Here is a 17796-nt window from a genome sequence, read left to right as displayed (position 1 = left end):
CTTCAAATTTTACCAGATATTTTCATTTAATCATACCATTGTTGTTTCTTTTTTCTAGCCCTATAACAAAATATAAGCCACATTTTCCACAATATTCAACTTCTGATTAGCTCCATCATGGTTTTGGCAAGTTATACCAAACCCATGGCATTCTGAGCTACTGAATGTTTATTAAAATGATTTGATACCTTTTAAATAAATTGTGCCCAAATTCTTTTTCTTCTAAGCCTCATTTGAACTGCTGATGATATTACACATTTCTGCCTTTGGTGGAATATTACCCTCCTGGCTCCATGACAGTAAAATCCAACCTTTTGAGGCCTTGAAGAATTTCTGGAAGGGAAAAGTCATAGGCAAAAGAGAAGGGACTCATCAGAAGGAAGAGAAAAGCCAACAGTAAAAATAGACTAGCTGAAAAAAGGATAAATGTGGATGGTTTGCAATTTGTGCCTGGGTCTAAAGAATAGGCTTGGGACTTTATTAAGAAGTCTGGGGTTTTTCCAATTCCACTTTTGTTGTATTGTTGTAATTTTAATTCAAGGTAGCAGATCATTGAGGTACGATCACAAACGTTTTCTGGGTTTAGTGGTGCTTTGGTTTTTTTTTGTGGTTTTGGATTGTTGTTTGGGGTTCTTTGTTTTTGTTGCTTTGGGGTTGGTTCTTTAAAAGGTTTTGAATTGTTATGCCTTAAATTTGTCATATTAAGATACAAAGACACATAAATATCTGAGCATGGAACAAGTTCTTACCTCTACATAAGAATGTGAATTTTTCACAGACTCTTTCCATCTTCTGTATTTTTTGTTTTTCCTGTTTTTCATTGGCTTGTTTTTTAGTTGGGTGTTTTTTGCACCTCTACTCTATCTAGGTTCTAGGGGGGTTTTAAAGATATTTTTTTCTAGTTTGTTTGTTTATTTCTGATGTGGCACTCCTTAAGCACACTGGTGGGCAGCCACCATGGTGGTATTGGTATAAAGTAAATATACCTGTGAGGAAGCTGTGTTTGTAAACTGTGTTAAGTGTGAGCTGTAATGAAGTGATAAGATTAACCCTTGGAGATACTCTTTACCTTGAAATTTTGACCTCTGCAAGTTCAATTTGCTCTTGAAGGTTATTTTTGCACAACTCTCCACCTCCAGTCTTTCTTTGAGGCACAGGAGTGGGAGAACAGGACATTCTGCATGTGAGGGAGCTGATGACAATTCCTTCCATTAATTCACATAGATCTAGAGTGCTTAGAGCTAAAGGTCCCAATATGCCTCTACACTTTGAGATTAAATCTAAAAAGTCTTTGTTCTTGAGTGCTTTTACATAAATACCCCTGTAGGATGGTGTGTTTATGGGTAAGAAGTTCATTTGTGTTTGTCAGCAGAGTTCTCTTGTGGCAAAGGCAGAGCAGAGCATTGCAGAGGTGCAGCCAGCGAGGCAAAGCAGGAGATTGTTCCCTCTGTTCACCTGGAGCACTGTGTGCAGTCCTGGTCTCTCCAGCCCTGGAAAAGCAGTGATCTGCTGGCAGGAGTCCAGCAGAGATGGACTGAGTTGGTCAAGCCTTAATAAGAGAGGCTGAGTTGAGATTTGGTGCTGTCTTCAATTACTTCATAAAAGGATATGGAGCAGATGGAGCCAAACTCTTGATTTGGGCACGCAGTGAAATGACAAAAGGACATGGACAAATGTCCATTTGGACAAATTGCAACGTGAAGAAATGCCAGTTGGAGACAAAGAAAAGAAAAATCTGCACCTGATTCCACAGAGAGCTCATGGAGAACATCCTCAGAGGTGCTCAGAAGTGGATTGCACCAGGCTCCAAGCTGCCAGGTCTATTTTGACCTGCTTGGAGCAAGAGTTTGGACTAGGTCACCTCCAGAGGGTCCTTCCAATTTAGATGATCCTGTGGTTTTTGTAGCAATGTGTAATCTGTGGGCCAATATAGTTCCAATTCTACACAGGGAGAAAATTTAAGCATAGCATTACTGTGCTAAAAAGGAGATCATTTAAAACTAGTTTTGATACAATTTTTTAAAACTAGTTTTGATTTCTTTAACCTGTGAGGCAACTGAGCACTGAATAGATTTTAAAGGGACTGTTTTCTAAACAATTCATTTAGAAAAATACATACTGGTGTCTTACAATAATGGTATCTCCTTACCAGGGTAACAAAACCAAGCTGAAATGCTTCTGTAGGCTGATGTGTTACCAGTTGGTGTTATTGTGAGCATTTGTGGCATATGATGGAGAAGCCTCTAGCTCATAAGACAAACTTTTATCAGGTATGGTGTTCTTTCCATAAGGCTGCTCAGTACTCACAGCATGTGTAGACACAGACATCTCAAGTGATTTTTGTGTCTCGCTGCATCTCTGGAGTGGTTTGATAATGGCAGGGAAAATTAATGCCATGTAACGATGCCAGACAGCTAGCAAATCTAATCTAGGCTAAATTCTATTGGATTTATGTATTAGTATTCATGGTCTTGCATATTGTGTATCATCAATCTCTGTAGTGTTGTAATTCAGCCATATTAATGAAGTATATTGACACCTTGTCACTGCTCAAGTGGCCACGTGGTCTGCTGGATTAATGTTGGATATTTTACATGTTGACAGATTCTACTACAGTTCACTCATATCATAGAGATACAAAAGAATCAAAAATAAGAAAATGTGAAGGTTGAATATTTTTAGACATAAGAGTCTCTTTTTTACTGTTCAGTTGAGAGAATCCATGTGGAAGAGCACTTGATGCTCTCAGAAGCCAGTAGTAGCAGACTCATTGAGGTCTAAAAAAATATATCAGTGTAAATAAACTTATTTTCAAGTACAGCTCTTAGTTGCTATACTCAGAACTTCTGGTATAGAAAACTGTGAGAAGCATATTCCTTATTTCTGAGTTTGTTACAGCTCACATCTTGGTTTGATTGTCCATTTCCTCTGCAGCTCTCTTCACATCCCATGCATTTTCTCTTGTCTTTTTTCTCAGCTTGCATGTCTGATTTTAGTTACCTTCTCTAACACCAAATATCTCTAAGTGCAGCCACCATTTCTCAGGAACAGAATGGTGATCAGTCCTTACTACTTAGAAGCCAATGCACATTACTTATCTGCCTTTTCTTAAATCCAGATTGCTTTCTTGTAACATGCTGAGTGTTTTTAAAGCAATTTAAAGGGCAGTGTTTTGTGCTTATACTGCATTGAAGTTGTTTTTCAGAATTTCATTCAACATATACAAGGTTCTCTTACCTGTAATTCATTTCTATAGAAATGTCCTCACACAGAAACTGGTTACCAGTTCTTCTCCAGCCTTCTAATACTCTACACCTTATTTATTAGGGTGGTGTGTGTGGTTGATACGCGGGTTTGTATGCAGTCAGGCCATGGGGAGCTGAATGAATCAGCTGATAAGGGCAGATTGAAGTTTCCTTCAGAACCCAAACTGGTTCTTCTGGAAGCAGGCTGTGAAAACAGTCTGCAAAATACCTTTGTCTGTGACAAAGGGCAAAATTGTAACCAAGAAAGCAATGTTTTAAATACAGTTCTTGGACTACTTCTAGCACAGAGAGGGGCATGATAATTGAATCAAAAGTGGTCTTGCTGTGCATCATCCACTTTAGGAGAAAAATTCCAAAATTATTTGATGGGGCATTGGAATAAAAATTGGGAGGGTTTTATGATGTTTCAGTTGTTGTCTTCTGGGTTTTTTTTTCCCCACAAAGGGGCCCACAGATCTTACCCCTGACTAACTTTCAGCTTGTGAGGGATTTTCTTAAAGTTGAGACCTTACTCTTGTTCCACTTATTTTATTAAACATCTTACCCTTTTCAGTTTTCTTGTTTTTATTTATTTAATCTATTTCGATTTCCATTTTTTAGAATAATTTTGTGGGGGCAGTGTTTGCAAAAGGCTTTATTTAGTTCATAGTGGAATTGCATGACAGTATCTTTAGCTTTTGGAAGCTGTAGTGAATCATAAGTTATTTTTCACAAAAGTATCTGTAAGATTCTGCACTTCCCTCTCTGCATGTTTTCAAGGCTTTCAGAAAAAACTGTACTGTCAGCATCGAGCTCATCTCTTTTGAGTAAAAAATACTACAAGTCTGTATGTCATCATATTTCATGATAGTGTACCATATATAGACTGAATTTGAAGAAAGAACGAGTGACTCATTGCCTTTGATTTGGAAATACCAACTAATCTGGAATTTCTGGTCATTGTCAGTTCTGTGTTGTACCATATTTCACAGATAAGGGGAGGTGCCTTCCTGCTGTGTGACATTATTGGGCCCACACCTGAACTATTGTGCCCAGTTTGGGGCTTCATCATTTGAGCTGGAAAGGTCCCTGCGAAGGACAGGATAATCAGGAGCCTGCAGGACACGATGGCAAAGAGAGCTGGGTTTGGTTGGTCTGGTGAAGAGGAGGCTGAGAGGGTGTTTAATGTGGTCTTCAACTACAAAAATGTCAGAGCTGAGCTTGAGTGGAAGCTGCTGGAACGCAGGGAAATGGCCAGGAATTGTTGCTTGGAAGGCTCAGGGTCAGGTTGGACATGGTTTTCAAGAGTTTGCTCAATGAAATCACAGCAATCCCGACCCAGTGTGTGCTGTAATCTTATGTTGAGTGGGGGTTGGACCCAGAGTCCATCAGAGATCATCTCCTACCAGCTTTTCTGTGATCTAATGAAAGCACGAGGAAGGCACCATTATAGGTTTCATTTTTTTCATTGAAGGCAGAAAATATGAGGATATTTCAGAGAATTAATAGCTCCGTACCAGCTTGACTTTGCTTTGAATTACCATTTTAACCCCACGAGAAGCCATAATCCAAGTATTTAGTGACTGTAGTGTTGCAGGTATAACTGTTGCACACGAGTTTTCTTAAAGATTCATCTAGAGTGTGTGTGTGTCTCAGTGGTGAAGAGCTTGAGGCATCTTTTTATAGACCACGAAAATCACATGGTATTAGTGACACCTCTGTTCATAAGAAAATGCACTAATGTGGAATTTTGAAAAGAAACTCTAAAATGTTAGTAGCTGACTGTCATGGAGTTTATGTTGCTGGTACTTAAAATACCACTGTAGTTTCTGTGTGGGCTGTACAAACAATAAAGCAAGTTAGGGTAAAGAGGTAGGGAGAATTTAACTTAGTCATGTACCTGTGGTAGTATAAAATAAAAATATAAAAACTAAAGCTTTTTAGGATTTTTTTTAAGACTATCTGGGTTATGATGGAAGGGACCTGTAGTAATTTATGCCTCTCAGGAAGACCTGAAGATCAATACTTGAAGTCACTTTTGATGTTTGTAATCTCAAGACTCTGCCTTTCTGGGGAATGCATTGTTCCTGTCTCAGCTCTCCTTCTGCCACAAAGGGATAGGACCAGGAACTGGTCCTGTTTTGGTACTGGAAATGTTACCTGAGCCTTTCTAAGGGGTTTGCTTCTTTTAACTTAATGAAGGATTTGGGGTTTCTTCTTTGTTTTTCTGGAGAAGCTGTCAGCTGGTTTGGTTATAAATACAGTTCTTTCTATGAGGAGTACAAATTTCATAAATATCTAACTTTAATAGCTCTGCTGTGACTTCCATAGACAAAGTGTCATTAGAATTAAATTCTTCAGTGCAGAAATGTAACACAAGAGATGGAAGCAGGCCTTTCCTGCAGCAGACACTTCTGTAAGTGTGGCAGCATGTTAACCATAGAACAGATCCATGTAAAGGATCACAGGAATGCGTGGACACTCAACAAGGGTTTCTTTCTAAGGGCTTATTTTATCCTTGTTACTGGAAGTCAGTTCACTGCAGAAATGGTCTCCGTGTTTTTCTGGTTGTAAATACAGAATTCAGTCTTGGGGCCACATTTCTTTTTTTTTTTTTTTTTTTTTTTTTTTTTTTTTTTTTTTTTTTTGAAGTGTGAAATACAGCATTTTGTATTAGGGATCTTCTCTTTTTTTTAGGATTTCCTGACATGTGCCCAGATATAGGCTTCCAGGAGAGGGATACTAAGTGTCACTGACCAAATGATCATTGTTCTGACCTTGTTTGGAGTCACACATGCAAATTTGATTCATCCCAGGAAGCAAATACGATGTTCTGTAGGGAAATATAGCCTGTTATCCAGATCATAGCAAAGACTTATAGAGATCAACTACATGGAATTACTTTACTTCAAGAACATAAAATTTCTGGAACTACTGATTCAAGCATATTAACAGCAGTGTTCATGAAACATTTTTCTTTTCCATCTTCAGCAGTGAAAGCTTGGGAATTTATTACACCCACTTTAAAGCATAAAAGCACATTTACCTAATTTTTTTAAGCACTGTTGCTTAAGTAAAAGGAAAATAATTAAGTTTTTATGTGTCTCAAGCAATTGGTTCTTTATTCCTTCTAATCTCCAGAAAAAGGACAACTTTGTTTGCTGTGTGACTTCAGTCCCTTGCCTTTAACATGTGTCTGATTTTCTGGGTTTAGTACAGCACTGAACACACAATGGCTCTGTAGGGGTGCTCCTCTTCCTCCCTCTCTTTTAATCTTTGCTGCTTGGCTGCGTGCTGGCTCTGACAGCTTTGTTCTTCTGCTCTTGGTTTCACTGTGGTGCCAGCAGTGTGAGAAATGACTGCTGTGCCCAGTGGCTGAAACCACTGTGGATTTGCTGCCAGATGTTTGCCTGACATTTTCGTGAAGCTGCTTTTGAGAAAGGTGTTGTGCAGCTGAGCAGCAAGTGCAGGCAACATTTACCAGCTTTATAAATAAAAATGGTACACTTTACAGGTTTCAAAATGCAATTACATCAAGTGTATTTAACTGGCATTTTAATAAATATTCATTCTAAGAATAACTTATTAGGGTGCTAATTAAAAAATTGCTGTATCTTGGAATTCTTAGAACACATATAATAATGGAAATGATTATGTAATTAACACTAAACAGAATTTATGCAGCAGATAATAGATAATTTAACTGTTATTTTTGTTACATAACTGAGTATTCAGTTGGCCTAGTTTGGGGATTTTTAAGTAATCATAATTGATTAAAAAGTGCTCCTACAGTAACATCTCTGTAATCTTTTTTCTCACTTTATATGAGATGCACTAGAACAGGTTACCCAGGGAAATTTTGGATGCCTCATCCCTAGCAGTGTTCAATGCCAGGTTTGATGGGGCTTTGGGCAACCTGGTCTAGTGGGAGGGGGTTTGGAGCTACATGGTCTTTAAGGTCCTTTCCAACCCATACTGTCCTGTGATTTTGTATCACACTTCCATGTATGTGAAATAAGAAAATATATTCACATTTGTAAACAAGAAAAGAAGACCAATGTCAAGAAATATTATTATGAAAATTTCCTTTAAACTTCATGTCATTTAACTCAGTGAAATAAGGTTTTTCAATTAAAAGTGAATTCCTCTTTATACATATAATATAGGGCTTAGGGACCATTTGATTAAAATCTTTACTGAAATAACTAGTGAATCTATTTGAGCAGTGTATAATATTGAACCATTTTTCAAGGAAATAAACATAATTTATGCTCATTTTGGTAATTTCAAGTGTTACAGGGTATTTGCTAATTCAGGAGAACTTCAGTGAAGATTTATGTTTGTACATCACCTCACCTGGACAAAAACTGGCTGGTCCTTGAAACCTGTTGTTTGAATCCCATCTGTTCCAGGAGCTGACAACCATTTAGAATGCAGGTTTCACTGAAAATTAAGCTTTAACATGCTTTAAATTCTTAGTGGGTTTGGCAGAAACATTTTCAGATAGGGCTTGTGATCCAGCATGAATCACAGAAGTGAAAAGGTATGCTGCAGTTAATACCAGTTATTCCAAAGAGGATGATGCCTGTGGGTGTACTGAATAGCTTACAAAAGTCGTGGAGATGGCTGTCCCAGGCTTGTTCTGTGGGGGCTTTGCCAGTGGTAAGCTGTCATTGAAATGCTCATCCCAGTCAGCCACAGGTGCGCCCTCAGTCAGGCACTCTGAATGTGACTCTGCTCTGCAAATCATATCTCCCAAACCACAGTGTGAAAGATTGTAGCTGAGCAAGATTCTAAAGAGCCTAATCCTTGCTCTGCCCAAAAATAAAATATCACAGGCACACTTCACTGCTATTCAAAAAATGCTTTAAAATCTCATAGTATTTCAGCCTTGTCTGTCCCTTTACTGAGTGTTAGTTGGATGCACAGGACAGTTTAAGAGTATGATGACTTATGTATTTGCATTTGGTATTTAAATATGTGAAGTATGCAACAAAAGAGATGTCTGAGAACTCAGTGTTGTGCCAGTCTGAAACAGGCCTGAAGTACGTGAGAATAATGAATTGTTAAATGTACTTAGACAGATGTGCACCCAGATGTGATGGTTTTCACAGAGGTCTCAGGATGAGGGAAGAGATGAGGATCTGACTCCATGTTTCAGAAGGCTGATTTATTATTTTATATGTAATATTAAAACTATACTAAAAGAATAGAAGAAAGGATTTCATCAGAAGGCTGGCTAAGATTAGAAAAAGAATGATAACAAAGGCTTGTGACTGACCAAGACAGTCTGGACAGTTGGGCTATGATTGGCCTTTAATTAAAAACAACCACATGAGACCAATCACAGATGCACCTGTTGCATTCCACAGCAGCAGATAATCATTGTTTACATTTTGTTCCTGAGGCCTCCCAGCTTCTCAGGAGAAAAAATCCTAAGGAAAGGATTTTTCATAAACCTTGTCTGTGACGCCCAGAAGTGCTGACAGAGCTTAGAGATACCACAGAGAGGACATTCAGGATAATCTTGGAGTGAATGAAGACAGGGAGAGGTGCCCAAGGAGTGGAGGAGAACAGATGTCTCTCCTGTGCTGGCCCAAGGTGAGCAGGAGCCAGCCATGAGCTTTACCCCTGTGGTAAAGAGGAGCCAGTGGCATCCTGGGCTGCCTTGGGCAGAGTATTGTCAGCTCTTTTAAGCCAGGAGAAGGAAAGGTTCAGGAGGGATTTGTCGATGGGTACAAAGAGGACAGAGCTCAGGGGTGCCCAGGGACAGGAGCAGAGGCAGTGGCACAAACAAGCACAGGAGGGTCAGCCTCAGCACCAGGAAACACTTTGCAAACAGTGAGAGTGACCAAGCACTGGTTGTCCGGGGGGATTGTGGGTTGTTGGAGATATTCAAAAGCTGCCTGGACACAGTCCTGGGCCATGGGGTCTTGGTGGCCCTGCTTGAGCTGGACCAGATCACCTCCACAGGTCCCTTCAGCCATTCTGGGATCCCACTTCATAGCTTTGGTGGGTTGGTGGCTCTGCTGTGAGCCCCTGGCAGCAGCTGAGCAGGGCCGTGTTGGGGCTCTCCCCTGCCCTGCATGCCATTGTTCCTCTCTGCTCCTTTGTGGGTGTGCAGATGAGGTTTTATCATATAACATAATGTTTTTCTTTTCTAAAACCCTGTTTTTCTTTTCTAAAACCCAAATTACAGCATCCTCCAGTGTTTGGGACAGAATTTGAGTAAAGCAAATGTATTTGAAAAAGAAATTTATGTTGGAGGGATAAGGAAGGATATTCCTGCTCCAGCTATCCTAGAGCAGTAAACAGTGCTTGGAGCTTTTACCAAAACAATTAGCCAAATGACAAAGGTGTGTTTCTTCACCCTCTTTGCAAATCAAAGTCTTATATAAATTTATTTTTAAAAATCTGTAAGTACATTTTAAAAAATATTTATTCTATAAACATTCTCAAGACTTCATTCTTAAACATTGTTGTCTTTAATTTCTGCATGAATTCATGAGGTATGTCCAACTCCTGTTCTGAAAAATTAAAATGTTTTTCAAAACATTTCTGTCTCTTTACACGCTCTGTACTCATCTAACGAATCCTGGTTCTTGCCAATAGTCCAGAAATAGGCTCTAGCTGTGCTTGCTGGAATTCAGGCTGGTTACAAACACAGTGGAGGAGGATAATAAGCATCAGCTGTATTTTCAAATATTTTCTGTTTGGATGTGCTAGCGTGTATTCTGTTCTGGTTTGTGCAATCAACAAAATTCAAAATTCATTGCAGCTGAGCTGCAGTTTCTGTTAAGTCATTGATCCACAGAGAACCTTTTTTGACTCTTAAATGCTGGGATTTGTTGTTTTGTGAATCTAAAAATATATGTCACTGTGGTATGATAAATAATGATCCTTGTGCAGTAGCACTGTTAGAATGACAAACCTGTGTGCTGCCATAGCAGTAGGATGTGGGTAAAACCCCTCCCCTGTCTTTTGGTTGTGTGAGTTTTGGCTGGGACAGTTTCAATCCTTTGCAAACCTTGCCTAAAATATTTATTTATTTATTTTATAAAAACAGAATTCATGGTTTCTGATGCACAGATTCCTGTTGTTTTGCAGTGTCCAGGGTTTTCTGCTAAGTTTGCTAGGTATGTCACAATCTTGGGCAATTTTCCCATCAGTCAGCTATGAACATTCCTCTTGGAGCTTTTCTGCACTTACTGATGTTTTAATGAGATTTGAGAGGAACATGTTTTTGAGCTATAGGCAATGGAAATTTGCAAAAGTAAGGATGTGTTAGCAAACCTTAATAAACCCCCTAAAAAATTAGTTGGGAGTGAGAATTATAGAGTTTAAAATGTGGGGCATATTTTTGATCTGTACTGTATATATGTCTGTATATTCAAAATAAATTGAACACACATAGCATAATCCTCACATGATCCAACTGCTCTTCCAGCTGAAAAATGAAGCAAGGAAAAAATGAAGACCAGTGACAGAGTGCCACAATTGTACTGCAGTTGTAGAAACTGCACACTGATCTCCATGGAAATTTTCGTTCTAACATCTGCATCAGCAAATACTTATGAGCAATACATGAAATATGTAGAAGCTGAGAGCTCTCCGTACTATGTCATTATGTAGGAGAGTGTTTAGTCCGGTTGTACACAGTGCCAAGCAATGGCTCTTTCCCAGGGTAAGAGTTGCTTCAAAAGGGGGAAAAAAGAATAGATTTGTAATCTTTTTAAGTAAAGAAAATATTTGAAAAAAGACAAATATTAAGAGAAACAATTAGGTCTTCTTCATATGTAGGCAGATGGAAATATTTGTGTTTGCAAACTATCTTGTAAAAGTATCTGTTGGCTGTCATACACAGTAGAATACTGAAGCTTTTTAGCTGCTCGGTCAAGAGAAGCATGAAAATTTAAATAAGTCTAAGACCTGAAAGTCCTGAGGACATCTATGAACTTGTTTCTTGAAGACTTTGTACATTTTATCTGATGTTGGAGTTCTAACATCCCTACCATCACTTTTCTTCCAGTATAGTGAGTGCAAGAAGTTAGGTACCAGCAATAAATTATTGTCTGTACAGTTACATTTTAGGTAAAAATTCACTTAATAAAACATAGAATGAAAATGTTTTATATTAACTAAATTTTATCTTTAATACTGCATTGATTTTTTTTTCTGCTTCTGTGTTTTAAAACATATATTAGCATAAGCTGGGGAGAGAGATCTGTGTTAACCAGCTCTGTGTGTTACAGCTCTGTGTGTTGCTGAGCCCTTTCTGGCATGGCATTTTCCAGCTACAAGCCATTTATTTTAATGATGACATTTACCAGGGGCAGGGTACTCACACTGAATATATTGTATGCATTTGATTTCCTAATATGAATCCAACCAACAAATACACACAGTGACAGTGAGTAAATTGGCAATGTAAGTAAAATCACTGTGATCTATGGTTGGTTTACTTAAAATCTATGACACAGATTTTCATGGGATTTTTTTTTTTTAAGATGACTTCATATGAGTAAGATTTATGGTGTGTTTCTTGGTTGGGGGAGGGGGTTTGTTCTGTGTATTTCTTTGTCTACGATATTCAGTGGTCAGGGGTTTTTTCTGTTTTTTGAAGTTGCTGTAGAAGGAAAAGCCCAATGCAAAAGAGGCTAGTGCTAAAAAGCAATGCTTTGTTGTTTCAGAGTTGTTAAGGCAGTTAAATGAGAACTTAATTTTAATACTTTAAATAACTAAAAAATTGCTTAACAGATATATTCTAAGTTCCACTGAAAGCTTCTAGCACAGTCAGCAGTCTAAACCCCAAGCTTCTTGATTTCCTTTAGAAGACTAAATAAAATTAAATTTTAAAAATACAGTTTTATCTACTGTGACAGAACCAGTTACTGCAGATTTCTTAATGTCTTGTCACTTTTAAATTGCCTGTGATATAGTGACAATTTACATTTGCAGGTCTTACTGAAAATATTGCCTTAGTTTATAGCATTAGGAGTAGTGAAAATGACTTATGAAATACTACTTTGCCTGAGCAAAGTAGATTTTTTTTTCCTTTGCCAAATCAAATTAGGATTTGAATCCAAGTTGCTGCCACAGAAATGTTTGTTACAATAGGTATATGTTACACATCTCTTTTCAGGTCTGTCCAGGTTATCATGGCTGTTTCCTCCTGTGTCCTCCATTCTCTTTGAAAAGCTGTTCCAAGCTGGAGCCTGTGTTTCCAGCACGGGCTGGACAAGTGGGGCTGGCAGGTTTGCAGAGCAGCTTTTCATCTCTGGTGTTGTAGTTCTACAGGAGCCAATCTTGTGCTGCAGGCTCATAGGGCACCCACCATCTCCACCTCTGAATGGCTTATCTGATAGAGGGGAAACCAGTGAGGAGCTGGGCTGCCCTGGAAATGTGGGATGGTAACATTTGTTAGATGTCACTGTCTGTGCAGTGTGTGGGTGAGTTTTCAGTGCTTTGCATCCTCCCCTTCCCCCTCAGGAGGACTGAACAGATCCTGGCTGCTGAAGGAGAAGGCAAAGCTCTGTTTCTTCATTCCACCTTCCTTACTCTGCACTCCTCTGGCTTCATTTGGATTTGCTTGGTACTTTTTTTTACCTTTGGGTTAATTTATTTTAATTCAAGTTGGGGGAGAAAGTGAATAGAGGACTTGCACCCTAAGTCTCCTGGTCTTTACTGTCTTGTGGATTGGCTTGCTTCCTTTTTTAAATGCACCTTATTTAGAAACCTGTTAGGTTTGAAGAGGAATTATCCTCTTAAGGGGGAAAGCACAAGCAAACATAGTTTGAGTTTGTTCAGTTGAGACTTTGGATATTTCCTTTAGGGGAAGATAATTCTGCGTGCTCTGCGTTATTCTGGAATCTGAGATAAACTGGTGTGAGATGGTCAGAAAACAGATTTTTCTCTTCTTCCAAGGGCTACCAGTGACTCTGTTCAGGACAGAAATGCAGGCTGGGTTTTTGGAGTAGGAACTATAGGAACATGTATTGTCAATAGGCATGGCTGATACCTCACTTCTTTCCTAAATAGCTCATAGGCATTGTTCTGGCTGTTCTTGGGGGGTTTTTTTTGCCTTAAACTACAAGCACCCTAGCTGGACAAAGTGCATGCACAAGGTAACACAATGGAGGGAGAGGAGAAAGCCTCAAATCTTATCAGAACTGCGATAAATAGTAGCTTATCTGTGTTCTTGTCTACTTGGTAGGACTGGTCAGCAAATAAATACCAATTAATGATTTGAAAATATGCACTTTATTCTAGAAATGGTGTGGGCTACCAGCCTTTTTGCCACCAGTTTCCTTGTTTTGTCATATCCTGTTCAGTTGGTGTGGTCTGTCTGTGTGATTACCTCCTCTTACTCTGGATTACTGAAGGTAATTCAGCACCTTTTGTGTCATCATCCTCACTTTCCCCTATCACATACCCAAATGAAGAGTTCACTAATTTGGAGGGAATTCCAATCAATTAATTAATTGTCAGTTAACAGATTTTTAATTACTGATTCTGGTATTTAAACAAACACATTCAAGCTTAGGCAAAACATCCCTCCCCCTCCCTGGTCTCCATCCCAGCAGCCACACATTGGCTTTTTCACTCCTATGTGAAAACTTGGGCATTTGCTGATGCAGGCCATTGCTTTGTTCATTGCTTATCCTTCTGTGTTTTAGAACACAATCAAATCTTCTGCCTTGGTCATGTTGTATTATTTAGTAACTACTGAGGAATTATGGGCTGTACAGTAACAGTCAAAGCTATTCACAGCTTCAGGGCAGGTTAATCTGCGTTGCAAATGCTGGTTTGAGGACTGAGGGCATTATAATATAATAATATAATTATTTTTATAAAAATAATTTACATTTTGAAGTCTTTTTCTGTCTTCCATGTAGTAATAACTACTGCAAGATTGTTGTTATAAACCCAGATGGGGAGAGAAGGTCTCTTCATAAAATTGTGTCTCTTCTGTGTCAGCATTTAGACATGTTATGTTGTAGAACAGAGCTTTAGAGCTGGTCATGCTGTGGTGACAGTTTGTTTGCTGATAGGAAGGCAGGTTCATATCCTGAATCAAATCTGTATTCTCGTGTGGCACTGCAGTAACTTGATTCCCCTTTGCTCTCAGCACTACATTTCACTTTCGTGTTTGCCTCTTGCAAACTGATGGCTGGATTTGCACAAGGGAAGAAGCTCCTCTGAAGAGTGTTGTACCAGGTGAAGAGGATTCTGCAGTCCTTTGTTTTGCTGGATTTGCAATAACTCTACTGAATAACAAGCTTTGGACTTTCAGAACCTGTACATGCTTTGTTGCCACAGTTTGAATCTGTATTTGTGATTGTCCTGGTTTGTCTGCTGGCCCAAAACAGGAATCAATTACAATTGGTCTGGTTCTGAGGTTGCTTTTAATGAGTAGGAACTGATAAATGTGGGGACACTGGCTTTGCTGAGATAAGGCAAATTTCAGGATTTGTTTCATATGTCTTTGAAGATTCTGCCCTCCTGTGTCAGTTGGTACAAAGCTTCTAAATTTTGCATCACACCACTCTTGCTCCATTTATGTTTTGTAGGTACTGGGTGCATAGTTGTGCACTTGTACATGGTTTTGTTTTGCCCTTCTTGTAATTAATGAGGAGAAGGTAAGAGTTCCTTACCTCACCAAGTGAACAGATTCTGGCTTTGTATCCCTACAGATTGAACTTTCCACTGCAGCTGAACTTTCCACAGTCTGAGACTGTGAGCTCAGTGATTCTTGTTCCTTCCATAGTTGGATGGAGCCTGTCTGGCAGCAGTCTTGCTGTGTTAGTAGTAAGTTAATTGATGCCACTTTGACATTTGCATACAGGAAAAGTTGAACTGAATGAAGAAGGGCCCAGTTCCTGACAAGATTTAGAGACTTTAAGGACTACAGTGATGTAACTCTAATTTTCTTTGTATGTGGCATGTGTTGTTACTTGTTTGTGTAAATGGAGATCCTGGCAGCTGTTGGTTCTCTGAAGCACTCTGGGAGGGACAGAGGAGCAGTTTTGTTTGTCTTCCTAAATTACTGAGGTGTAAAGTGTCGTTTTCATCTGGTCTGGAGGCTTTTGCACAAAGTCAGACACAGGAAAAGTGTTCTGAGATCTGCTAGCTGGCTTTGGTGGGATTCTCTCCACCTGACCTGTTTCCAAGAAGGACTCAGGAGAGCTTGTTCAAACAAGCCAGCTCTGTTCTGGGCCTTGCCTGAGCCTCCTGTCTGGGCAGGGCTCTGGTGGGTCCTGTTGCAATTCCATGGCTCCTTAGATCTGAAAAGATGATAGAAAGTCAGTGGTTTTTACCCTTTCATCTGATGCTATCCTGATGAGTTATTTCAATGTCCAAGTCCATTCTCCATCAGATTTTACCCATTCAAAGAGTGATCAAACTTCAACTCAATGATCAGTTATTGCTGAAGGTTTTGTAACTTGTAGTATGAGGTGAGTACAGTGAACAAGTGTTAGAGCAGTGAGGAATATCTGTATACCAGGAAAAGAAGAAAATTATTTCATTTTTAAATTTAAAAAATTGAAGCTTTTGTAAATTTTCTTACAAGGCTGGGAGTTCTTTGTGCTTGTTAATTATACTATGTGTAAATAATAGATTTGTATCTCAAAATCCTTTTCCAAACTGGAGATGGTGAATCAGATTTCATGACTACCAGCAAGCTAATGGATTTGTCTAATTTTTATCATGTGAACCTTGGCAGTATTTTAAAGTTAAATTTGCAGTAATAAAACAACAAAACAAAGAAAATACTCTATAGAAGAAATGGTTGCTACATTTGTGCAGTAGTTACATTTTTACTTCCATTTTTACTTTCATTAACATCCATTGTAGCTGTCCTCAAAGTTTTATTTGCTACGTGTGTTTTTGCAAAAACTCTTAAAAATAGATTATGACAGATGTGTTGTTTGCTTTGATTCCAGTATTCATTGCTGACAGCACACAGCACTTCTGTGTCTATGATTGTTCTTTAAGTTGGCACAAGTATCACTTGAATTATATTGCTTGTGGTAACAAAAGGCTTAAATGGATTCCAGTTTCATGATTTTCTGTGGCATTTGGGAAACAAAAAGGAGAGGAAAGCCACTTTAATAAATTTTCAAGATTGCAGAAAAGTTCAGAGCTTTAGGCTCAGGTTCAGTGCTGATGGTTCAAAGCTGTAAAAAATGTGTTGAGTTTTAATTACTCTTCTTTCAGCTTAAGAATGTTATGATGCAGTTAGGCTGTTTTTAAATCCTACTTACCTAGGAATTATGAATAGGCTAGCCAAACTGACTGTAATATGTAGTTTATAAATATATATATATGTACACACATATATATAGTATTAATTTCTCTGTGCTCTGAGGCCATTTTATTTCCTTAATTAGTTGTTCATGACTGAAGATTTATGGAGCAGGATGATTTAAGCAGTCAAGTCTTAATTCTCCATGTAAATGGAGACTGAGGTGTACTGTAGCTCATAAGAAAAAACCAGATGCAATAATACTGCTATTGTTAGAAAGCATTTGGATGTGCAAAACATGTACAGTGTGTTTTTATTATCTCCTAAGGTTTGTGAGCTGTACCATAGCACCAGTCCAGGACTGACCCTTTGGGGAGTGGCACCCCCATTTTCCTGGCACTCCATTTCAGGGGGTGTTCATTGGCATTTCCACAGCTTGTGTTTAGCTGGGCTAATACATCCTCAAGAATCAGGGTTCCTGTGACTTTGAGGTGACCCTGTGTGGTGCTAACTCAGGTCCATCATGGTTTATTAATCCAGGTTTTGACTGGCAGAGACTCTTCTGTATCATCGTGCCCTGAAGCAGCAGAACTGCTGTGCATATACTGCATTTAAGCTCATAAATTCTGCTAGGACCTGAGCTGACTTTTAATTCTGTTGCAGATGCATATACAACCAGCATAAACAGCTCATGGGTTTGCAAATTTGAGTTTTTATGTCAAAGTAGCAGGTGCATAATTCATCTCCCTTCTGAGTGAAGTGTTCTGCCCCTCCCTGCCTCGGTTTCTTGTTCTGGAGAATGAGAACAGGTTGTGCAGCCTCAGACACACTGGACAGGTTGCTTCACCAAAAGAGGTTTGTGAGGAAAGGGAGGTTGGGCTCTGAAATACTGTTTGCTTCTTCCTTCAAGAAGGGGTGGGGAGAGCACCTTGTGCAACTCCCTGGGCTTCAGATTATTCTCACAATCCGGACAAGGCTGCATTCAACCTGAGACTCATGCCTTGTCATGTTAAGAGAGTTTTAATTTTTGTTGTGCAGACAGGAAAGGTGCTCTGAAAAGTCTGTGGAATGGGTCAGGGCCCTCCTTAACTCAGATGATTGATGTGTCACGTTTTACATTTCCATGTACCCTATCATGTCAGTGATTTTCTTTATCCTTGACAGGCATTAAACTTGTGAGGAACAGAAATGTGGGTTTATTTTAACAAAAGAACCCTGCTAACAGTTTCTTACAGTGCTCTTGTAAAGCTATTTTGCAGAGAGGATACAAATTATCATCAGTTATTTTACTTCTGTGGACTTCTA

At 39.0% G+C, this 17796-nt stretch overlaps 1 protein-coding gene across 7 annotated transcripts in view; it reads left to right on the top strand.

The window, feature by feature from the left end:
• CASK (calcium/calmodulin dependent serine protein kinase) overlaps nucleotides 1-17796 on the top strand; it is a 185383-nt gene that overhangs the window by 50630 nt on the left and 116957 nt on the right. The gene's annotated exons all lie outside the window — the stretch shown is intronic.

This window comes from Melospiza georgiana, chromosome 2 (genome assembly GCF_028018845.1).
Source record: "Melospiza georgiana isolate bMelGeo1 chromosome 2, bMelGeo1.pri, whole genome shotgun sequence".
NCBI lineage: Eukaryota > Metazoa > Chordata > Aves > Passeriformes > Passerellidae > Melospiza > Melospiza georgiana.
This window is presented reverse-complemented; position numbering and strand designations above follow the sequence as displayed.